Source organism: Pteropus medius, unplaced genomic scaffold (assembly GCF_902729225.1).
Source record: "Pteropus medius unplaced genomic scaffold, Ma_sr-lr_union100, whole genome shotgun sequence".
Lineage (NCBI taxonomy): Eukaryota > Metazoa > Chordata > Mammalia > Chiroptera > Pteropodidae > Pteropus > Pteropus medius.
The window spans coordinates 8306049-8332592 of record NW_024351543.1 but is presented as its reverse complement, the minus strand read 5'-3'; the positions used below and the strand labels follow the sequence as shown (position 1 = coordinate 8332592).

At 36.6% G+C, this 26544-nt stretch overlaps 1 long non-coding RNA gene across 1 annotated transcript in view; it reads left to right on the top strand.

Annotated features, from left to right (window-relative positions):
* Positions 1-26544, top strand: part of LOC120586717 (uncharacterized) — a 61320-nt gene that overhangs the window by 16788 nt on the left and 17988 nt on the right. The window lies entirely within an intron of this gene.

Genomic DNA, 26544 nt, shown 5'->3' with positions numbered 1-26544 from the left:
TTTTATTACCTCAGAAGTCACAGAGTGTCACTTTCACTGTGACAGACAGTAGTAAAAAGCCTGCCCAGATTCTAGGGAGAGGGAGCATAGATTCCCCTCTACTTTGGAGGAGGAGTGTCAAAACTTTGGGGCCATGTTTTAAAACTGCTGCATGGATCCTACTACATGCTCACCAGCCTCAATTTGGAATGACACTTGAGTGAAATGTCTGGTACTGCCACCTTCAGATCAGGACTTATTATGGTTATGACTATTTTTGTACTATACTCTCTCACGAAATGAGTTTCTTCAGGGCAGAGTCCTATCATTTTACTTCCTTTGTAGCTCATAGCAGATATCTGGCACATAATAAGTACTTAGTGAGTGAGCTAGAGAGTGAGTGAATGAATGAACAAATGAACAAAAAGGGTAGGTGCTTTCTGGGCTAGCACAGCATTGCCAAATATCTATAGGAGGCCTTGAAATTCAAACCTATCAAGGCTGAAGTTTTCTGAATTACTCTTCACTCAGTGAAAAGCATTAGTCATATGCTAAACTGCTAATACCTGCAACTTAGTTTTTGGCCACCCAGAAGTAGATTCCTGTGGAGGAGACAAGGATGTAGAGATGGGAGTTGTGTGTTGTTGTTGTGTGTTGTGTTAGAGGATAAGCAGTAATCTGATTTGACTAGCTAGGAATTTCTGTATTTCCATAGAACGAGGGTAGAATAAGGCTAAAATGTAGAGGCCTTGCTGCAGGCTGAAAGCTTAGAGGTTATTAGTTAATGGAGATTTTGCAAATATTGCTGAGCAGCACAGTTCACATAATAAAAGCTGTGAACTAGGAAGCTTGACCTGGCAGTGACATTAAGGATGGATTGAAGTGAGGGAGACACTGGAGATAAGGAAGACTGTGGGTCTGCTGTCCAAATATGAGACCTGGGCCTGGATCTGGCTGGAGATTGCAGGACTGCCAGCAAGGGGAGGGATGTGAGTGAGTGTGAAGTTAGCAGGTTTTGGAGACTATATGAGTGATGACAGAAAAGAGAGTAACGATATGACAATCTTTTTTTTTTAACTTTTTACAAATTAATTTTATTGGGGTAACATTGGTTAATACAATTACATAATTTTCAGGTGTACATTATAATTTGACAACTGTATATTCTATTGTGTGTTTACCACCCAAAGTCCAGTTTCCTTCAGCTACCATATATTTGATCCCCTTTACCCCATCTACCTCCCCGCTCCTTCCCCATTCCTTACCCTCTAGTAACCACTAGTCTGTAGTCCATGTCCATGAGTCTCTGCTTATTTGTCCTGTTAATTTGTTGCTTTTAGGTTTATATCCCACATATAAGTGATATCATGTGATTTTCAACTTTTTCTGTCTGGCTTATTTCGCTTAGCATGATTTTCTCGAAGTCCATCCATGTTGTCGCAAATGGCAGTATTTCATCTCTTCTTATAGCTGAGTAATATTCCATTGTATATATGCACTACAGCTTCTTTAGCCAATCATCTATCGTAGGACACTTTGATTGCTTTCATGTCTTGGCCACTGTGAATAATGCTGCTATGAACTTCGGTGTGCAAATATCTTTTTGATATGCGTTTTCAAGTCTTTGGGGTAAATACCCAGTAGAGGGATTGCTGGGTCATATGGCAGATCAATTCTTAGTTTTTTGAGGAGCCTCCATACTGTTTTCCATAGTGGCTGTACCAATTTGCAGTCCCACCAGCACTGTATGAGGGTTCCTTTTTCTCCGCATCCTCTCCAACATTTGTTATTACTTGTCCTGTTGAGTTTAGCTTTTCTAACAGGTGTGAGATGGTATCTCATTGTGGTTGTGATTTGCATTTCCCTAATAGCTAACAATGTTGAGCATCTTTTCATATATTTGTTGGCCATTTGTATGTCTTCTAGGGAGAAGTGTCTGTTCAGGTCCTCTGCCCATTTTTTGATTGGATCATTTGGGTTTTTTTGTTGTTATTGAGTTGTATGAGTTAGTCTAGTATGAGTTCTTTGTATATTTTGGATATTAAGCCCTTATCGGAGGTATTGCTTGCAAATATATTTTCCTATTCGGATGGTTGTCTCTTTATCTTGTTGACGATTTCTTTTGCTGAGCAGAAACTTTTTAGTTTGATGTAGTCCCATTCATTTATTTTAGCTATTACTTCCCTTGCTTTTGAGGTCAAATTCATAAAATCCTCTTTAAGTCCAAGGTCCTTGAGTTTAGTTTTTACATTTTCTTCTATGCACTGTATCGCTTCAGGTCTTATATTCAGGTCCTTAATCCATTTTGAGTTAATTTTGGTGTGTGGTGATAGACAACAGTCTAGTTTCATTCTTTTGCAGGTGGCTTTCCAGTTTTCCCAGCACCATTTACTGAAGAGGTTTTCTTTCTCCGCTGTATGTTTTTGTCTTTTTTGTCAAAAATTATTTGCCCATATAAATATGGGTTTACTTCTGGGCGATATGACAATCTTATATTGTAGGTACTGTTTTCTACAATTTTATTATGAAAAATTTTAAATATGCAGCAAAGTTGAAACAAATGTACAGTGAAAACCTAGATACCCTCCACTTAGATTCTAAAATTTACATTTTACTGTATTTGCTTTGTCACATATCTACCCATTCCTCTATTATCCATCAGATGGTCTTGTTTTCGTGGTATATTTCAAAGCAAATTGCACACATTAGTACATTTCCCCCTAAATACTTAAGCATACATACCATTAATTAGAGTTCAATGATTATTTATATTATTTTTCTTTTGAGGTAAAATTTACATACAGTGAAGTGCATGAATCTTAAGTGTACCATTGTATAACTTTTGAAAGATGCATGCACAATGCAACGCAAGTCCCTTTCAAGATTTGGACATTAACAGCATTCCAGAAAATTCCTTTACATTCCTTCCCAGTCTCTGTCCCCACTCTCCAGATTAGGCCTCTGTTCTGATTTTTAAATCGTAGAGCCATCGAGCCTTTTCTAGAACTTCATATAAATGGAATCACACAGTTTGTATATTTTGGTTTGAAGTTTCTTTCACTCAGTATGTTTCTGAGATTCATCTGTGTTGTTGTGTGTATTAGTAGTTTGTTCCTTTCTATTTCTGAAGAGTATTCCATTGTATGGCTGTACCATAGGTTTTTTTCTCCATTTATCTGTCGATGGACACTGGGCTGTTTCCATTTTTTGGCTGTTCTGAATAAAGCTGCTGTGAACATTCCTGTACAGGTTTTTTTTTGGGGGGGGGGTAGAATCTCACTGGATCATAGAATAGGTGTAGGGTTAGTTTTGTAAGAAACTACCAAAGTGGTCGTACCATTTTTATACTTTGACAAAATGTATCAGAGTCTTGTTCTGCGTCCTCATCACCTTTGGTGTTGTCAGTCTTTATAATTTTAGACATTCTGGAGGATATGTAGCAGTATCCCAAAATGGTTATAATTTACATTTTTCTAATGATTAATGATACTAAGCACTTTTTCATGTGCTTATTGACCATTTATATATCTTTAAGTGTCATTCAATAATTTTGCCCATTTAAAAATTGTTTTTTCTCTTTATTATTGAGTTTTAGGAATTCTTTATTTATTCTGAATACCACTTCTTTGTCAGCTATGTGATTTGAAAATATTTTTCCTAGTTGTCGCTTGCCTATTTTCTTAACAGTGTCTTTTGATGAACAGAAGTTTTAAATTTGACAAAATCTCATTTACCATTTTTTTGTAAGGCTATTTTTTTGTGTGTCCTAAGAAACTTTCGTTGACCCCCATATTACAAAGATCATTTCTTACGTTTTCTTTCAGCAATTTTATAGCTTTAGTTTTCTTTTTTTAATTTCTCTTTTTAAAAAATTTATTGGGTGACATTGGTTAATAAAATTATATAGGTTTCAAGTGTACAGTTCAAAAATATATCATCTATATAATGCCTTGTGTGTTCACCACCCGAAGTCAAATCTTCTGTCACCATATAGTTTTTCTGTTTAGATCTATCATCCATCTCAAATTAATTTTTGTGTATGATGTGAAGTGAGGGTCAAAATTCTTTTTTTCTTATAGATATACAGTTGTTCCTGCCCCATTTGTTGCAAAAATGCTTTCTTCCTTTCTTTTTTTTTTTTGTGTGTTACATATTGTTTTTATCCTCATTTTGCAGATGAAGAAACTGAGAGAGCTGGAGTAAGTGACTTGTTAGAGGTCCTATAGCTGGTAGAGACAGATCAGGATTTGAACTCAGAGACCATATTTTTAACCACTGTCCTCTGTTTGCTTCTCATGATGATGGCACTGAGGCTTTCAACCTGAGTATCGGGCAGCTCAGTGTAAAGCACTGGCAGAGAAGTCATGAAGGAGGATGAGTTTAATTTGAGGTTGAGTTGAGGAGCCTGTTGGATACCTGACTGGGTACATTGGGGAGAAGATAGAAAAGGAAGGGAAGACCAAGTAGGGATCTAAGCAAAGGAGGTGAGAGGCAGGGGCTGCCAAAATGTGACATGATTAAGCTCAACCTGAACTTTATCTTTTTGTTTAATGTCAAGAGATAGGTACTATGGTACAGCCAGGGTTCAGAAGAGCTCGTGGAATAGGCAAAATCCAGTTAGTCTAGATCTTTTCAGTTGAAGTAGTAAGGGTGACGTGAGCTAAAGTCATAAAGCTAGAGAAGAGAAATAGATTAAGTGCGGCAGGGAGAGTCAGCAAGCATCATGATTAGAAGGGCCTACCCTGTATCAAATAAACCTGGTATAGGTCTTAACTCAGCCCTGGAGCTCACTAACTATGTGAGCTCTAGCAGGTTACTTTGTTTCTGTGCCTCATTTTCATCATCTATAAAATGAAGGTAACACCAACCTCATTGAATTAAGTTAGACAATGGATTTAAGTCACTTAACATGGTGTCTGACATATGCTAGACTCAACAAATGGTTGAGATTCAGTATTAAAATTAAGATTCAGTATTTTAAGAATATGGCGAATACTTGGAATATAGAAGGCCCTCAGGGAAGCTTACTAAACAAACAAATGACCTCTAGAGACATAGAATTTTCCAACCTAAATTGTACAACTTGGCAGTTTTAAGAACACATGATCAGGAGGTCAGAATAAGAAGCTAGGATTTTAAACTGGAGCTGATCTCTGAATACTCAGGGTGGCACAGAAGGCAGTTTAGATGGCTGGTGCTGAGCCAACATGGCCTTAAAGACTTCCTTGGGAAGGACACGGACTGCTGGCCCAGATTCTGCATGGGGTCCCCATAGACCTGGATCTCTGCAGAGGGCAGGGAGGATGCTCCTACTGGGAGTGACAGATTGCTCCCAGACAGTGAGTAAGAGAGCACCCCTGCCTATGGAAAGGATGGCACCTTCTAGGGTGTTGTTGCCCAATAAATCACAGAAATCCATATCTGTCTCTGGTTTTGATGAATTTGCCCTGCAAGATCTAGCTGCACTTCTAGAAAAGCCAGTTTAAATGGAATTTGTGTCATTAATATTTTGAGTCCAATTCACTCCAATTATGAGCAGTAAGCAGAGTCAATCAAGTAAGTATTTGTTGAGTGTTTACTGGGGACCAGATTCTGTGCTAGGTTAAAATAGTGCCTGCCCTCCAGAAGCTCACAATCTAGTTAGGGAGATGACACAGACACAGAGATGTACGTGATAAGTACCAGATGTAGATGGCCAAACACATGAAATGGCCAGAAGATAGCTTGGGCAGAGAGTTTAAATAAATGCCTTCTACATGGGTTGTCAAATCAATGATAGGCCCTCCAGCATTCCCTTCAACCCCACCACCTCCTCCCCACAGTGGCAACAAATAACATTTGAGTGCTTACTGGGAGGGCAGCTCAGGATTAACTCATTTGCCCCTTATGATGACTCTATGAGGTGAGCTCTGTTAATATCCCTGTATTTCAGACAAGGAAATGGAGATGCCAGGAGATTTATACACAGTCATATAGCTGGAAGTGATGGTGCCAGGGTGTGAACCCAGCAGTCTCCCTCCAGAGCCTGTCTTGTTAGGCCACAGGGCCCAGCTGGCTAGTATTTTATGTCTCTCCTCTTGCAAATATAGAGCAGGTAGGAGGATTATTGACATTTTTTCACGACCTTAACATGTAATCACATAGAGTTCAACCAGTTTTTAACTAAAAATGGCCTTCTGTACATTTTGCCCTGGCACTAGTTCAGCTAAAATATTCTTAACTTCAGGAGAGGAGGCAGCAAGACTGAACCACAGTGTTTATTGACCAATTTAGACTGTCTCAGGACACAGCTTTGAGGATCAGAGCATACTATGAGTGAATATTTTAACAATCCGTGGCAAGATGACAGCATCTTGGGCTCAGACACAAGAATTATTCTCAGACAGGGCTTTTTTCAGTGTCATAAATTTAACCAGCTGGAATTCTTTTCCGTCCTATTCAACCTCCAGAAGTCAAGAATTTTGCCTTTTATTGGGAAATCTGCATTTCATTGTATAGATAGAACACTATGTCCTTGGCTCGGTGGTTCTACACTGAGCTGGGTCTTTATTTTATTGCAGGCGCTGGTGTTCTAAAGGCTCAAATACCAGCAAGTCTATTTCAAGCATGAGAGGTTGGAGACATAGCAGTACTCTGATCAAGAATGTGAGAGGCAAACCATACAGCCCAGTGCAACCCAAGCCTTGTACATGAGAGTGTGGGAAAGAACCACAGTAAAGAAGAGAGCGGTACTGCTGCTCAACTGAGTGGTTAACACCAAGCCTCTGGTTAGGTGCCCTGTGCTGGGCTTGCCAGGGCATGGGTGCTGCCATGCCCTCTGAGATGGGACTGCAGAGTTGGAAGAAGGGTGGTTTTAATCAGTACTGGAAATCTTTGTCACAATCACTGATGTCCTTCAAAATAGTCCTCTTCGGAGGGTATTACCACCTCTTATTCTAGTGATGCTGCCATTGCTCAAAACGTTTTTGGAATTTTAGTTTTAGAATAGTGTTTAATGCTCAGTACAGTTGCTTCTTTCTGAAGGAGAGTTTTGCTTTTTATTTAGCTGCATCTGAAAACATTGTTAATCATCACTTAAAAATTGATTTATGTATATGAACTTATTGATTATACTACCTACAGGAAATTACTGGTAACAGTTTGGTGCCCACACGTTACCAAAACCAGTTGTTTAAACTTTTGTCAATCTAATGGGTAAGAAATACTATCTCATTAATTTAATTTTTACTTCTCATAATATTGGGCATGTTCCATGTTTTTTGGCTATTTGTGAATTGTCTGTTTTTGTCCTTGGCTCAATTTTCTATTAAACTATTTGTCTTTTTCTTCTTAAGTTATAGAAGGTCTTTCTTTATAGGATAGTGAAAATTGGACAGTCTTTTTAAAATCTCGTGTTGTAACACAGCTTCATCTTTTGAATGTGGATTAGATTTTTGGAAATGACTGACGTGTCATGATTGAGTCAGGCTGAATTATATGTGAATTTGGTTATATAATTTAATAAATACAATTGGCACAAACATTTTTGGGGACAGGCCTGCTGACAGCTTACCTGGAGGAAACAGAATTGTGCAGGTGGACTAGAGAATAACCTACTAGCCCTGAGCATTCAGCATGACGTGGCATCAGTTAGTATCTGTTCTCTTAGAGGGAACAGAAAGTGTTGGCTAAAAGGGTGATTCTGTAAAGTGAAGGTTATTGAAAATGGCTTCTACTACACCTAACATTTATTGAGCGACTGCTATGAGTAAAATGTGCTGTGTGCCAGGAACCCTTCTGTCCTCTCCAACTGAACAGGCATTTCTTAGAAGACAATATATGGAAAGGTCAATGAGCATAACATTTTCACCAGTCAAAATATGGTGTCATAACCCAATCCCCCCAAATACTTATAACTAATGATGTACATATAGAGAGTTTAAATCCATCTTTTCTGGTTTGTACTGTGGGGCTATTTCTATAGTAGTTTAAAGTACAGCCTCTGTATCAAACTGCTTGGTTTCAAATCGTAGCTCTGACATTTATAAGCTGTGTGATTTTGTGGATACTATGAAACCTCTCTCCCTTGGTTTTCTCGTCTATAAAATTAAGATAAAAGTAGCTGTACCTCATAGGATGTTGTAAGGATTAAATGAAACAATGCACACCAAGCACTCAGCACATTTGGTTTCAGCATGGGATGGGGAGAAACATTTTGGTGAACTGAAGCCTATGGCTATTTCAAGCTATCCAAGGAATTATTAAAGAGGCCAAAAGAATGGGTGAAAAGTTAGAGCCTGTCCACAGTTCTGGGGAACCAGCTCCAATTTTCTTTTTCTTAGTACTTTGAGGTCTCTCTTACTCTGGAGACCTCTCAGTCCTTTCAAGTTCCACTCTACATTTTTCTGCCTATTATACCATCTTTAGGGCCAAGGCCAATACCACAGGATCTGGGCACCATTGCAAGTGATAAAAATAAGCTCGACAAGCAGACAGATCCCTAGAGCTGCAGCAGCAACAGCAGCGGCAGCGGCAGCGGCAGCAGCAGCAGCGGCAGCAGCAGCAGCGGCAAGAAAACTACCAAACCTCAGGGCCCTGACTGACAAGGGCCCAGAATCCAATACCACCCAAAAGTTCTTAGTGCCTGTAGTTGAGAGTTGTCGGGCTATAGCTCCAGAAGCACAAATGGCAGGATTGTGATTGAAGGTAAAAATTAGTATATACAGGCCAGGTGACAGCACTAGCATAGGCTGTTTTATGCTGGTATTGCCTCAATTTGAAAACTTAGGGTCTTTGCACATAATATTTTTTTATACCAAAAAACAGATGTCCTCAGACCAACCTGTGTGAATTTGAGAAAGCACTGATAAGGAGTTGATATTGTCATTATCAATAGATGCTCAATAAATATTCGAAATGGATGGTGTAGCTAAATAGCAAACTAGCTCTCTTAGGGTAGACTTGGCAAAAGCAAGAACAAAAATAAGTACACATGCAAAGTAGCCTGCTGGTGGTTAGCGTCTCATCCCACCTGGTGCTGAGACCAGTGTACATGCAGATGTGTTGACCCAGCGTAATGAATCAGAAAGCTTCACTAGAATTAAATGACAAAGTTTTTTATTTGAGGGTCTTAAGCAAGTGATTTGCAATTCTGGAAACACTGCCAGGCAATACCCAGAGTATTCCAAAAAAAAAAAAAAGGAAAGCTGAGAGTCTTTGTGGTAAAGGTACATTCTTGAGAAGAATCATTCTTGCATTTTTAGCTTCTTCCAGATGTCCAGTGGTGATCTTCCAGATGTCCAGTGGTCTGGACACATGAACATCCTTTCCTAGTTCTTCAGAGGGTTATCTGTAGGATTTATACATCTCCAGACATGACACACAACTGAAAAGTTCAAAAGTCCAAGTTCTCAGGCTAGTTTAAGCAAAATAAAATTGTTTTCATCATGTTTTAGTCTACTCTGATTTTTGTTAGTGACTCCATTTTGATTCTTACTCTTTTCTCAAATGAGAGATTTGTAGTGGTATTTTATATGGGAAAGTTAAGTTGAATTGTTCCAGTTGGAAGCTAAAATTTCTCCCTACGTGCTCAGAGGCAAGGAATAATCCCCTTCCGGGTCAAAGGGAAGGAAAGCTACTTCAGTGTTGTGGGTTCTCCATTTATTGGTTCCAGACTAAGTGATGTCCCTTTATTTGTCTGTTACTGAGTAAGGACAACATCATGAACACTGGAAACTCAGGTGCCCCATGACCCAATATACCAAGTTCTGTTCTGAAACAAATGGACTTGTAGTTTTGAGATATGCCACATCAAAATATTTACTCTTTCCTCTTTTCTTTCCATTTTTTCTACATAATGTTTTTAGCCTTGAATGAAGGGGAAAGATTATGTTAGTATTTTAAGTTCTTGCCAAAGTCCTCTGTTCTAGCTGGTTTGATCAGTGAATAGCTTAGATGTAAAAGAAGTTCCCAAATCTCTAGGGTAGGTGGTGGCAGAGAGCAGTGGGTCTATTTGCCTTTATCACCACACTTGCCTTTTGGAGGGAGAGGCTTTAGTGAGGTGACGATTGTTCTCTGGTTCCGGAGAGAAATAAATATTGGCATTCACAAATGATCCCCTCTCCTTTTTTTAAGTTTCATGTTGGGGGTACATGTACCTTGAGAAGGAGGACCAGGTTGTTTACATTTTGTACCTTTTTAAAACTGTCTGTGCTCCAAACTCCTGTCTCTGATGGGTGAAAAGAAAGAGAAAACAAAAAATAGATGTAAGCAGCCTCAGACATGAAGTAATGATGTCTGCAGATCATAAAAGAAGAAAATTGCAAAAAGGCGATCAGGAACTTAAGCATGTTGTACTATGGGTTGGAAGAAGGCACTAGCTGCGAAGAGTTTGGCTCCTATGAAATAAAGAGACCAAAAATGCTCCATCACAGATGTTGAGAAACCAAAGTAAGGCTTGAAGCCGGGGAATGAAGAAGAGCTCACCAAGTCGTGAAAGAAGCCCGAATGTGAGAGGGAAGAACTGTCAGCCTGCTGATTTTGACAGAAGTTGTGGGCCAAGCAAGGAAAGCAAAGACAAGCACATAGCCTCACTGCCAGGAACTAAGTCCAGCTACTTGATGGCTCTGTGACTATGGCTGCCATGTTCCCGTGGGGCTGTAACACCCAACTACTACTGCATTGGAAGCCTGGAAGGTCAAGGAGAAATGGGGGGAAGAGAGAGAGGGACAAAATAACAAAAGTCAGAAGAACACACTCAAAAGGAGCTTACAAGTCTAAATATTACAGCAAAAACTATCCTGAAGATTCTAGGCTCCCTTTCAGTAGTGTCATGAAAAAAACAAGGATGCCCTCTCTCACTACTTATATTCAGCATTGTGCAGAAGGTTCTAGCTAATGCAATAAGACAAGAAACATGATGTGAATATTAGCAAGAAAGATGAAAATGTTCTTATTTGCATATAATGTGATTATTTGCATATAATATGATTAAGTGGAGAATATATATTAAGAGCTTGTAAATTTCCCTAGACACAAAATTAACATATCAAAATCCTGTTCACCAGTAATAACCAATTAGAAGAAAGGATCCCATTTTTAATAGTAATAAAAGCCTCAAGATACTTAGAAGTACTCACTAAAAAATGAACAAGGATATTTTTAGAGAAAATTAACAATATTGAAATAAAATACCCTAAATAAATGGAGAAAAAGCCTGTGTTCATGAACTGGAAGACTCATTATAAAGATGCCAGTTCTCCCTAATTACCTTATAAAATAAATGCACTTCCAAGCATGATGATGATGTGGAGTATCAGAATCATTTACTGCTTAAAGGAGTGTTAATCAGCATAACAGCTTTAGAAAACCATTTGGTTACACCTTTTAACCCAGAATTGCACTCCTAGATGGAGAATCTTTCTTGTGTACATCAGCAGACATACATTAAAATGTTTATTGTAGCAAAAAATAGGAAACAGTCTAAATGTTCCTTAGTAGGATAATAGATAACCGTGGCACACTCATAGAAAAAAATACTATACATATTATATATAGCAATAAAAAGAATTATAGCTATATTTCTTAACACATTGCAAAAACAATGTTGAATGAAAGAAGCAAGTGATGGATATGAAAAGAATACTATTTATATAAGTTTTAAAGCCTTGAGAACAATACTATATAACGTTATTGTCCTTTTAGGATTCCGTGCAAACATGCCTGGGAATGATAAACAATGAATTTATGACGGTGGTTACCTCTAGGGAGAAAGGAAAAGGCATGAAAATGGGAAGAGAGGGTTCATGAAGAGTCTTAAGTGTATCTGATGTTCTTTTTAATAAAGATCTGTTTGTCCCTAATTTAGAAATCTTTCACCATTAAATGATGTTTTACCCTAAATATAATGAAGTGTCCTGGATTGGATCCTGGAACAGAAAAAGGACATTAGTGGAAAAACTGGTGAAATCCAAAGAAAGTCTGGAATTTAGTAAATAGTAATGTGCCGATGTTGGTTTCTTAGTTTTGACAAATATACCATGGTAATGTAAGAAATTAACATTAGAGGAAATTGGATAAAGGAGCTCTCTGTATCATCTTAGCAACTTTCCCAAAAATCTAAAGTTATTCCCAAATAAAGCATTTATTTTAAAAGTGGGCGTTGAGTTTTATTTTTTTAATGGCCCTCACAGGTATTTCCCCCAATCCCCACTCTCCTCACTGACTACCTAGACCTCTGTCCCTGTGTGGTTTCATTCCTGACAGGTCTTTGTAGTCAGTCCTTCTTGGGTTTAATGCTTCTGGTCTGCTTGTGTCCTGCACATCTATCTGCCCAGCTTTAGAATACTCCTAGAGGGCAAGATTAGTTTCTCTGCAAAATCCAATTTATTCTAATTTCATGGGTTGTTTGATATTCAGCTAAGGTTCAGAGATCTTAGAGCAGGAAAGGACCCGATTAGAGCACTCTTACCGCTCCCTTTAGCTCTGGGGAGGGGTCTGGGACTGGAGATTGACTTAATTACCAATGGCCAGTGATGTAATCAATCATGTCTACGTAATGAAGCCTCCATAAAAACCCAAAGGGCGGGGTTTGAAGAGTTTCTGGATTGGTAAACAAGAATCCATCTATGTGCTGGGGGTGGGGTGCACACTAAGCTTCTGTGGTTGGGATTCTCCTGGACATAATCCTAGCATCTCTTCATCCAGCTGTTCATTTGTGTTCCTTGATATCCTTTGTAATAAACCATTAATCAAGTAAATATTTCCCTGAGTTCTGTCAGTTGTCCTGGCCAAAAAAAAAACAAACAAATGCAAGGAGGGTATTATGGGAACCTCTGATTTATAGCCGGTTAATCAGAAGCACAGGTGACAACCTGAACTTTGGATTGGCATCTGAAGTTGGTGCCATGTGACACTATCTCCAAGTAGTGTCAGAATTGAGTTGAATTGCAGGACAGCCAGCTGGTGTCTGAGAATTGCTCAGTTTGAGGAAAACCTACACATATTTGATGACCGGAAGTGGAGTGTTATTGTAGAGAAAAACAAAGGGGAGTTTTCCCTTTACACCTGTTATAGGAAGCCAGGGCTGACTCTAAGAACTTATGATTAAGGAAGACCCCTCTGAAGGCAGGGAGGATAAATTCCCCAGAGCTGACTGCTACTCCTTAGAACAGTCGGAGCTGGGAATGACGTAGAACATGAGCCAAGACAGAACAACAGCCTGGAACAGGCTGAGTAGAGATTCAGGGGTTGCGAGAGGGGGGAGTATCAGGCCTGCCAGGGCTACAAGCCACTACAGATTCTTTCCTCTGGAAGAGAAAACGTCACCTAGATTGGCTCCCCATTTCTCCTACCCCTCATTCCTCTGTCTCATTCCTGCTATAGGGCTCGCGCCTGCTAGTCTTCCCGGGGATGCCTCCCTAAAACCAAGGTCCTCACTTTGTTTAGTTGGTGTGGAAGAGGCTCATGTGACTGAAGAAAACTCCTCAGGACTTAATTGAGGTGATGTGGATAAAAGTAAACTGTAAATCACTATGTAAATGTGGTTGGCTGAACAGAGTGTAAACCTGGGAGGTTTGTGGGGGCAAAGAGGAAAAGTGTCTCTTAAGAGAAATCTCCCAGGAGAATATGAGATTAGTTGAGGTTCAGTGAATTCCTTTGTTGGTAACTCAAGAAGCATATTCGAAGGGATAAGCCCCCTCACTTAGAGCAGAGCATCCCAGACTTGTCACCATAGTAACAATGCTCAAACAGAGGCTTAAAAACCAGAAAACACCAGGTCAGAGGGACTCCTTTGGAGCCATGATTCTCCAGTAGAGGACTCAGTTATTATGTGCTATGGAGCAGAGGGGGCAGGGAGTTTGAATAGTTTCCCTTCCTTCCTGTCTCTTGCTGTGGGGCTTTTGTTTTGGATTTTCTCTCTGGATTGATGTAGCTTTTGGAAAGAGGTGCCTCCCTGCAGAAGGAACTAGTCTTCATTAAAATCTGTGTCAAAGTTGGAGGCACTAACAATGAACTATCCAAAAAGGAAATTAAAATAATCTTATTTACAATAGATTCAAACAGGATAAAATACTTAGGAATAAATTTAACCAAGGACATGAAAGGCCCATACACTGAAATCTGTAAGACTTTGATGAATGGAATTAAAGAGGACACAAATAAATGGAAAGATATCTAGTGTTCATGGATTAGAAAAATTAATATTGTTTAAATGTTCATAGTACCCAAAGTGATCTATAGATTCAATGCAATTTCTACCTAAGTTCCAATGGCATTGTTCATAGAAATAGAAAAACAATTTAAAAACTTTTATGGAACCACAAAAGATCCCAAATAGCCAAAGCATTCATGAGAAAGAAGATCAAAGCTGGAAGCATCACACTTCCTGATTTCAAACTATATTACAAAGCTTTAGCAATCAAAACAGTACTGGCATAAAAACCGATAGATAAAGAGAAAAGAATAGAGAGCCCAGAAATATACCTACACATATACAGTCAACTAATCTTTGCTCAGGGACCAGAATACACAATGGAGAAAAGAGAGTCTCTTCAATAAATGGTGTTGGGAAAACTGGATATCTACCTGCAAAAGAATGAAACTGGACCCTTATCTTACCCTATACAGAAAAATCAAATAAAAATGAATTAAAGACTTAAACATAAGACCCCAAACTAAAACTACTAGAAGAAAACATAGGACAAAAATCTCCTTGACGTTGGTCTTGGCAATGATTTTTTGGATATGATGCCAAAAACTCAGGCAACAAAAGCAAAAATAAACAAGTGAAATTACATCAAACTAAAAAAAAGCTTTTGCACAGCAGAGGAAACGATCAACAAAATGAAAAGGCAGCCTATGGAATGGGAGAAAATATTTCCAAACCAGATATTTAATAAGGGATTAATATCTAAAATATATAAGGAACTCATACAACATAAAAGCAAAAAACAAAACTCCAAAATAATCTGATAAAATATGAGTAAACATTTTTATGAAGGTGACATCCAAATACCCAATGGGTATATGAAAAGGTGTTCATTTTAACTAATCATCAGGGAAATGCAAATCAAAATATCACCTAACATTGGTAGGAATAGCTATTATCAAAAGATCAGAGATAACCAATGCTGGTGAGGGTGTGGAGCAAAGGGAACCCCTGTGCACTGTTGGTAAGGATGTAAGTTGGTGCAGCCATTATGGAAAACAGTATAGAGGCTCCTCAAAAAAATTAAAAATAGAACTACCATATGGTCCAGCAATCTCACATCTGGGTATATATCCAAAGGAAATGGAATCAGTATCTGGAAGAGATGTCTGCATTCCCATGTTCACTGCAGCATTATTCATAACAGCAAAGATGTGGAAACAACCGAAGTGTTGGTTGATGGATGAATGGATAAAGCAAATGCGATACACACACATACACATGGCACACACACACACACAGTGGAATGTTATCCAGCTATTTAAAAGGAGGGAATCCTGCCGTTTGTGACAACATGGATGACCCTAGATGAAATAAGCCAGACAAAGAAACATAAACAGTACAATCTTGCTTATATGTGGAATCTAAAAAAGCTAAAGTCATAGAATGAAACAGTAGAATGGTGGTTGCCAAGGGCTGAAGGTGGGGGTGGGGGGTGGGGGTGGGAAAATGCAAAGATGTTGGTCAAAGGATACCAACGTTTAATTATAAGATGAATAAGTTCTGGAGACCTAATGTACATACAGTCTGATGACTAAAATTTAATAACACTTTACACTTGAAATTTGCTAAGAGTAGATCTTATGTGTTCTCACCACACATGCACAAAAGTAACTATGTGAGATGACATATGTGTTGATGAATTTGATTGTGGTAATCCTTTCGCAATGTGTGCATATATCAAATCATCACATTGTACACCGTAAAAAATAAAAGAAGCTTGGAGGCATCTCTCTTTTCCAGGCCCTCTTCTTTCTTATGTATACTGTTCACCTGCCATTTTGGAACTTCACAGAGTTCTTTGTAAAGCCAGTCATACTTGCTTCTATGCCTGTTAGAACATGGATCTATTTGTAGAAAGCCATGCATATTCTCCTCCTTGTCCTGCCCCTTAGCTCAGAAGGACCAGCTTTTCCTTCCTACCTTACAGGGGAAAGATAACAGAGCCTTACAACCAGACTAACCTCTGGAATATGGTCACTTGGCTTGTCTGGCCTCTTTAAGCTGCACCTGAATTTTCAAGGACTAATTTAGAGAGAGGATCGTTTCTCATGATTGTTTCTCATGTTCTTCATGTCTTCCTGTTCCTTTGACATCTATCTGGTCTGCAACTCTGCTTTGATAGTTTTGTTTCTAGACTTGGGCCTGCTTTCACCCTTGGGCTTGCTTTGACACTGAAAGTTGACCTGTTGGATCACCAATGGAGGGATGGTAAGGAGTGTCTGGGTTCTGTCACTCATCCTGGTCTCAGATCCTTCCCTGATGAGCCATGTTCTTCTCCCACCACAGTACCCCAAGACCATGCTCTAAACACCACTGAGCCCTCTGTCTTCAGTATCAGAGTTTGTAGGTTTTACGCTGCCAGAACCAACATGGTGTCTGGCCCAGCAGCATATTGGGAGCCAGCCAAATCTGTGTTAGGCTACGTCCTGTCTTAAGGCACTAGTGGTCTATTGATAGAGGTGACACTAGAATGTAAGCTCTTAAAAGGAAGGATGTTTGTCTGCTTTGTTCATTGATGTATCCCCTGTGCTTAGAACAGTGATTGGTATTTAAGTGTTTAATAAAAATGTATTAAATTAATGAATAGACACAACCTCCATATATAATATATAAGGAGATGAGCACAAAAATGAATAGGGGAGTTTCAGAGGAATGAGGTATTGACAGAGGAAAACAAAAGACAAATTGATCTTTTTTATTAATGTCGACTATATGATTCTTTGGAATTTGTCGAGACTTGCATTATGGTCTCTTGCAGGTTAAATTTTGAAAATATTTCCTGTGTGCTTGAAAAATATAATTCATATTTTGTAATTATCTGATATAAGGCCCTGTATGTGTCTATTAGATCAAGTTTTGTTGCCCATGATAAACTTGGGTGCTTTCACACAAATTATTGTGGGATTGAATTAAATTGAGCAGAATTAGCCTGATTCTGAGCTGTTGTATTTGGATTGCTGTTACTGGACACTTGTTCCTAAAACTAATGCTGAGTATATTCTCTATGCCTTTATCTCATTTCTGTTAGCATTTTGTAGTGATTGTCTTTCCTGATTAATTATATTAAAATCTGTTTTGTCTGATATTATTTTTGCTGCTCCAATTCTCCAATGGTTAGTTTTTGCCTGACATATTTTTCATATTTTCCCATTTGTTTCTTTCGACCTCTTTGTGTGCTTTAGGTTCATCTTGTGAAAAGCATATAAGTGTCATATGTATATATTTCAACACTTCTCTCAATAATTGATAAAACAGGTATACAGAAAATAAGTAAAGATATAGAAGAGTTGAACACAACTCTCAACCAGCTTGACTAACTTAACACTACACCCAACAAGGCAGAATACTCAGAATTGTTTTCAAGTGTGCATGAAACATTCACCAGGATAGAACATATTCTGGGCCACCAAACAAATCTGAATCAATGTGTGTGTGTGTGTGTGTGTGTGTGTGTGTGTGTGTGTGTGTGTGTGTGTGTCTCCCTGTCTGTGGCTCTCTCTCAAATATCACGTGTATATGTATATATGTGTGTATATGTGTGTATATATATATGTATATATGTATACACACACACACACACATATATATACATATATATAAAATTTGGTTCATTTATATTTATTGTGATTTCCTATGCAATTGGAATTATTTGGAGTTGGAGTGATATGAATGTACAGGAATGGAAGAATTGTTGATAGCCATCATGGAAGACAATCTACCACAACAGTGTACCAAAAGATAACTAATCAATGTCAGTTCTCCTTTCCAACCCCTTCCTACAGTCTCCGCCTAGTGCATATTTAGATAATTTAAGTTGATTTTTGTCTGATTAGCTCTTTGAGTATAAATGCTGTGTCCTCCTGATGACATTCTTAACACCACCCCCCAACCTCCAGCATTTTGACCATGCATGTGATACTTAAAGGAACTGATTGCAGGGAGTTAAAGAGAGAGGGTGTGGAAAGGAAATTGGCAAGAGGTGTTGATGACTCATTGAAAACATTAGAGTGGAAAGGAAGGCTAGATATAGGGTGGTAGTTGGAAAGAGCAGTATGTCTAATTGTGGGTCTTTTTCAAGAGGGAGTGTCTGGAGGCAGAGAAAAAGAAACTGACAGAAAGGGAATGGTTGAAGATATTAATAGGGCAAGGAGTAATCTATCACTTACCTGCCTCTGTAATATGGTAGCAGGGAGAGAGAAATATACAGAAAGAAATGTTTGTACTATAGCAATACATATTTCTACTAAATTACCAGTATAAGCTATATAAAAATAGGCAATATGATTTTTAAAATCTATGAGTCTCATACTCCCTTATTTGGCTCTTAATAAACATTAGTTAAGCCAACTGGATTTTCTTTTTCTATTCTTTCTTACCACTAGAAAGAACTTTCAGTGTCATCGAGTTCATGTTCTTTACAGCATCACTAACAAATAGCTGTCTAGGACATTTTGAACACTTGTGGTTTTAAGAAACTTACCACCTCAAATGGGAAACAGCTGCTTTTGCCTAGAGGTCTGATAATAACGAGGCTCTTCTTTTATTGAATAGAAATCTGCCTAAACGTAACCATCTCTCTCTGGAACAAGTATATCATGAATGTAATTCCATTATATGTTTGAAGACTCTGTCATCTACCTGTCCCCTCATACTCCATCTTCTAACATCACCTGAGACATTTCTCATGAGAGGACTTCTGGATTCCTCAGGAAGCTTTTACCTTTTTTTTTTTTTTTTTGGCAAGGTATTCTAGTGCTTTGTGTTCTGACTAAAGCAGTTGCTCAGAACCATAAATGAAAATTGAATTTTGTCAAATGCTTTTTTTGTTGCTGCATCTAACAAAATGATTATATAGTTTTTCTTTTTTAGTCAGTCGATATGATGAATTACACTGATTTTTAAATGTTGAACCAGCCCTAAATTTCAAGTATAATCCCCACATGGTAATGATGTATTTTATATATATATTTGATTTACTAATATTTTGTTAAGGATTTTCGTGTTTATGATCATGAGAAATATTGGTCTGTGGTTTTCTTGTAATGGCAATGCCTTTAATTATATCCAGTAAAATTTTATTAATTTAGGTTATCTATTTCTTCTTGATTTAGTTTTGGTAGTTTGTGCCTTTTAAGGAATTTATCTAGTTCATCTAAGTTGTCAGATTTATGAGAATAAAAGAGTTCCAATCAAGATGGCGAAGCAAGTAAACGCTATGCTTCCCTCCTCCCATGACCACATTAAAATCACAACTAAATTATAGAATAATCAACCTGGAGAACTATCTGAAGACTAGCTGAGCGAAAGTCCTATAACTAAGGATATAAAGAAGCAGCCAGGTGGAGACTGGTAGGAAGGACAGGGACACGAAATGAGTTGGCTCCAAACTCATGTATGGCAGTTGAGAATTAAGAAGGATATTTCAGCTGCAGTGATCCCCCCTAAAGAGCGAGGGTTCCCAGCCCCTCACCGGGCTTACCCTAGCCTGGAGCACCAGTGCTGAAAAGTAGAGCCCCAGCAACATCCAGCTTGAAAATCAGTGGGGATTTCATCTGTACAGGTGAAGCAGAGGATCAAATCAGTGATTTAGAAGACAAGGTATTAAAAAACACCCAATAAGAATAGCAAAAAGGAAAAAGAATTTTTTTAAAAATAAGGATAGTTTAAGGGACCTCTGGGGCATATCAAGGGTGACATTTGCCTCATAGGGGTACCAGAAGTAGAAGAGAGAGCAAGGGATTGAGAACCTAGTTGAAGAAATAATGACTGAAAATTTCCCTAATCTAGTGACAGAAATAGACATACAAGTCCAGGAAGTGCAGAGTCTCAAAAAGATGAACCCGAAGAGGCCCACACCTAGGCACAACATAATTAAAATGTCAAAGGTTAAAGACAAACAGAATGTTAAAAGCAGCAAATGAAAAGCAGTTAGTTACCTACAAGGGAGCTCCAATAAGACTGTCAGCTGATTTCTCAACAGAAACTTTGCAGCCAGAAGGGACAGACATGAAATATTTAAAGTGATGAAAAGCAAAGACCTATAACCAAGACAACTCTACTCAGAAAGGCTATCATTTAGAATCAAATAAAGAGCTTCCCAGACAAGATATAAAGGACACTAAACCAGTATCACAAGAAATGTTAAAGAGACTTCTTTAAGAAGGAGGAGGAGAAAGAACATAAATATGAATAATAAAATGGCAATAATTATGTACCTATCAATAATCACTTTAAATGTAAATGGATTAAATGTTCCAATCAAAAGACATACATAGCTGAATGGATAAAAAAACAAGACCCATATATATGCTATCTATAAGAGACCCACTTCAGATTGAAAGACATACACAGACTAAAAGTAAAGTGATAGAAAATGATATTTCATACAAATGAAAACAACAAAAAAGCTAAAGTAGAAAAACTTGTATCAGACAAAATAGACTTTAAAACAGAGGCTATAATAGACAAAGAAAGACATTCCATAATGATAAAGGGATCAATTCAACAAGAGGATATAACCTTTGTAAACATTTATGTACCAAACAGGAGCACCTAAATATGTAATGCAAATTTTGATGGACATAAAGGGAGAGATTGCCAGTAATACAGTCATAGTAGGGGCTTTAACAGCCCATTGACACCAACAGACAGAACTTCCAGACAGAAATCAACAAGGAAATAGCATCCTTAAATGACATACTAGACTAGAGGGATTTAAATGATATTTTTAAAGAATTTCAACCAAAGGCAGCAGAATATACATTCCTTTCAAGTGCACATGGAACATTTTCCAGGATAGGCTACATGTTAGGCCACAAAACAAGTCTCAATAAATCTCAGAAGACTGAAATCATATCAAGAGTCTTCTTCAGCCACAATTGTATGAAACTAGAAATCAATTACAAGGAAAAAAAAACTGGAAAAGACACAAACACATGGAGGCTAAATAATATGCTACTAAATAATGAATGGGTTAAAAATGAGATCAAGGGAGAAATCAAAAGACAACTTGAGACAAATGAAAATGAAAACACAATTACCCCAAATCTATGGGGCACAGAGAAAGTAATCCAAAGAATGAAATTCATAGCGATACAGGCCTACCTCAAGAAACAAGAAAAATCTCAAACAATCTAACCTTACACCTAAAGGAACTAGAAAAAGAATAGCAATCAAAGCCCAAAGTGGGTAGAAGGAAGGAAATAATAAAGATCCAAGTAGAAATAAACAAAATAGAGTCTAAAAAAAAGTACAAAAGATTAGTGAAACCAAGAGCTGGTTCTTTGAAAAGATAAAATTGATAAATGTTTAATCTCATCAAGACTCATCAAGAAAAAAGAAGACCCAAATAAAATCAGAAATGAAAGAGGAGAAATGACAACTGACACCAAAGAAATACAAAAGATTATAAGAAAACACTACGAACTGTAATATGCCAACAAATTGGATAATCTGGAAGAAGTGGATAAATTCCCAGAAACATACAATCTTCCAAAGCTGAATCAAGAAGAAACAGAAAACCTGAACAGACCAATTACTACTTACAAAAAGGAATAAGTAATCAAAAAACTCCCAACAAACAAAAGTCCTGGACCGGATAACTTCACAGGTGAATTTTACCGAACTTTCAAAGAATTAACACCTATTCATTTTGAACTATTCCAAAAATTCAAGAAGAAAGAAGGCTCTGAAGCTCATTTATGAGACCAGCGGTATTCTGATTCCAAAACCAGACAAATATATTACAAAAAAAAGAAAACTATAGGCCAATATCCCTTGATGAACATAGATGCAAAAATCTTCAACAAAATATTAGCAAACCAAATTCAGCAATACATTAAAAAGATCAGACACCATGATCAAGTCGGATTTATTCTTGAGATGCAAGATTGGTTCAATATCCACAAATCAATTAGTGTGATAATGCCACATAAGCAAAATGAAGGCTAAAAATCGTAGTAAGTGCAGGAAAAGCGTTTGACAAAATCCAGCATCTATTTATGATTAAAAAAATACTCTCAGCAAAATGGGAATAGAGGGAACATACCTCAACATAATAAAGGCCATATATGACAAACCCATAGCTAATAGTATTTTCATTAAGATCAGAAATAAGAATTTTCACTTTCACCACTTTTATTCAGCATAGTATTGGAAGTCCTAGCTACAGCAATCAGACGAGAAAAAGAAAGAAAAGGTATCCAAATGGGAAAGGAAGAAGTAAAACTCATTATTTTCAGATGACATGATACTATATAGAGAGAACACTAAAAATTCTATCAAAAACTATTAGAACTGATAAATAAATTCAGTAAAGTAGCAGGATATAAAATTAGTAGTCAGAAATTGGTTGCATTTTTATACAATAACTAACTATAAGAAAAAGAAATTAAGAAAACAATCCCAACTACAATTTCATAAAAAAAAAAATAGGAATAAAATTAACCAAGGAAGTTAGAGAACTGTACTTGGAAAATTATAAAACATTGAAGAAAGAAATTGAAAAAGATACAAGTAAATGGAAACATACCATGCTCATGGATAGGAAGAATTAACGTCATTAAAATGTTCATACTACTCAAAGCAATCTATAGATTCAGTACAATCCCTATCAAAATACAGATGACATTTTTTACAGAACTAGAACAAATTATTCTAAAATTTATGTAGAGCCATAAAAGATCCCAAAATAGCCACAGCAAATCTTGGAAAGAAGAGCAAAGTTGGAAGTATCATGCTACCTGATATCAAATATACTACAAAGCTATAGTAATCAAAATGATATGGTACCAGCATAAAAACAGACACATAGACCAATGGAAAAAAATAGAGAGCCCAGAAATAAATGCATACCTATATAGTCAGTTAATCTATGATAGAGGAAGCAAGAATATAGAATTGGGTAAGGACAATCTCTTTAAAAAGTGGTGTTGGGAAAACATATATGCAAAAAAAGATTAAACCAGACCACTTTCTTATATATCATAGTCAAATATACACTCAAAATGGACTAAAGACTTAAATGTAAGACCCAAAACCATAAAACTCCCAGAAGAAAACATAAGCAGTAAACTCTCTGACATTACTGTTAATAATATTTTTTTCTGATGTATCTTCTTGGGCAAGAGAAACAAGCAAGCAAACAAACAAATGGGATGACATCAAACTACAATGTTTTTATTTCTATCACTCTTTTTAAAATTTATTATGGTGACATTGATTATCAAAATCCAATAAGTTTCAAGTGTACAACTTAACAATGAGTCATATACACACACACACACACACACACACACACATATGTGTATATATATATATATGTTTACCGCCCATAGTTAGAAATATGCTTACTGCCAACACAATTTTTTAACAAACTAAATGCTCCAATGATATAAGTAAAAATAAATCAAATCTTATTCTATAATTAAACAAAAATTAATCAAGAAAAAATAAAAATAATATGTTTTTGCAAGCGAAGGAAACCAACAAAATGAAAAGTCAACCTAGCGAATGGGAGAAGATATTCACCAATGATATATCCGATAAGGGGTTAATATCTAAATAAAGAATTCATACAACTACACACACACACACACACACACACACACACACACCACACACACACAACAAATCTGATTAAAAATGAACAGAAGACATGAATAGATATTTCTCCAAGGAGGCCTATGGATGGCCAATAGACATGAAAAGATGTTCTGTGTCACTAATCATCAGAGAAATGCAAATTAAAACCACAAGGAGATATCACCTCATACCTGTCAGAATGGCTATTATCAATAAATCAACAAACAAGCGTTGGCAAGAATGTGGTGTAAAGGGAACCCTCATGCACTGTTGATGGGATTACAGATTGGTGCAGCCACTATGGAAAACAGTGTGGAGGTCCCTCAAAGAAAGACAAATAGAAGTACCTTATGACCCAGCAATTCCACTTCTGAGTATTTATCCAAAGAAATCCAAAACACTAATTTGAAAAAAATATATGTACCCCTATGTTCATTGCAGCATTATTTACAATAGCCAAGATATGGAAGCACCTTAAGTGTCCATCAACAGATGATTGAATAAAGAAGAGGTGGTACATTTATACAATGGAATATTACTTGACCATAAAAGAGAATGAAATCTTAACCATCTGTGATAACATGTATGGACCTAGAGGGTATTGTGCTAAGTGAATAAGTCAGAGAAAGACAAAGACCATATGATCTCATATATGGAATCTAAAGAACAAAATAAATGAACAAACAAAACAGAAACAGACTCATAGATGGAACAAACTAATGGTTACTAGATGGCAGAGAGTTGGGGGGCTGGGTGAAAAAGTAAAGGGATAAGAAGTACAAATTGGTAGTTACAAAATAGTCACAGAATATAAAGGACAGCATAGGAAATACAGTCAATAATATTATAATAACTATATAGTGCCAGGTGAGTACTAGACTTATCAGGAAAATCACTTCCTAAATTATGTCTAACCATTATGCTGTACACCTGAAACTAATATAAAATAATATTGAATGTCAGCTGTAATTGAAAAAAATTATGGGCCTAGAATCATTAATAATATTTATTTATCTTTTTAATGTCGGTGGGACATTAGTAATATCTCCTCTTTCATTCCTGACAATTTTAATTTGCATCTTTTTTCCCCCTCTGATCAGTCTGGGAATAGACTCATCAATTTTATTGATCTCTTCAAAGAACAAACTTTGTTTTTTCCTCTTTAAATTTCATTGATTTCTGCTTTTATCTTTGTTATTTCCTTCTGATTGATTTAGATTTAATTTGTTCTTTTTGTAATTTTCTAAAGCATAAGGTTAAACCATTCATTTGAGCTTTTCTTCTTTTTCTAATATTAGCATTTAATGGTATAAATTTCCTCCTAACCTTTAGCTGCTTTAGCTGCATCTCCCTAAATTTAAAACATAACGTTTTCATATCATTCAATTTGAAATGTATTTTAATATTCTTGTGACTTCCTCTTTGATGAATAAGTTATTTAAAAGTATACTGTTTAGCCTCTAAATATTTGAGGAATTTTTCAGATATCTTCCTGTTATGAACTTCTATTTTAATTTTATTATGGTCCTAGAACATCTCTATATGATTTTATTTTTTAATTGATTCAAGTGTGTTTGGCAGCCCAGAATATGGTTTATCTTGGCGAATGTTTTATTTGCACTTGAAAAGAATGTGTATTCTGTCTTGTTTGGTGTAGTGTCAATTCAATTGAATTGGTTGATAGTGATGTTCAGCTCTTCTATACCCTTACTTATTTTCTATATTCTTGTTTTATCGATTAACATAAGAGGAGTGAATTTACCTAGTTATCCTTTCAGTTCTAAGAGTTTTTGAATAATATATTTTGGGTCTTTGTTGTTAGGTACATACACATTTAAGAGTGTTATACTTAGTGGCCTTTTTTTTTTCATCTCTTTTGTTCTTTTTATCTTCTTTTTCTGCCTGCCTCTATATTGAGAGTCTTTATTATTTTATTATTATGTACTTTATTATTTATATATGTTTTTAAAAATTATAGTGTTTGTTCTAGGGCTTACAACATGCATCTTTAAGCAGTCTACCTTCAAATAATAATGTGACATTTCACGTATGGCATAAAAACCTTAGAACATTATACTCTAATTTCTTCCCTCCCAATTTTTATACTGTTGTTGTCATATATTTATTTATATATATCCTACAAACCCACAATACATTGCTACTATTTTTACTTTAAACAGTCAATTATCTTTTAGAGCAATTAAGAAAAAATTTTAATGTCTTTTATATTTACTTCATTTTAACCATTTCAGAGATTTTAGTTTATTTATATCCAAGTTCTGTCTGGTATATTCCTTTTTCCTGAATAACTAATTTGAACAGTTCTTATAGTCCAAGTCTACTGGTATTGAATTCGCACAGGTTTCATTTATTTTAAAAAGTTCTTATTTCCCTTTTGTTTTCAAGAGATATTTTCATGAGTGTGGAATTCTGGGTTGATTTTTTTTTTAAAGATGTTTTCAAGATATCGTTTTGTTGTTTTCTGGTTTGCATCATTTCAAATGAGAAAAGTGCTTGTACTGATCTTTCTTCCTCTGTAACATGTTTCTCTCTGTCTCTGACTGCCTTTAAGATTTTCAGCAGTTTGAATATGATATGTCTAGATATGTTTGTTTGTTTTGTTCTTTTTGGAATTCTCTGGACTTCTTGGACCCATGATTTGATGTATTTCATAAGTTTTAGAAAACTCTTGGATATTATTTCTTCTTCCTTAATCTGTTTCTTCTCTTTCTAGGATTCCAATTACACATATGCTAGACCATTTGATAGTTTCAATAGCTCTTAGCTGCTTT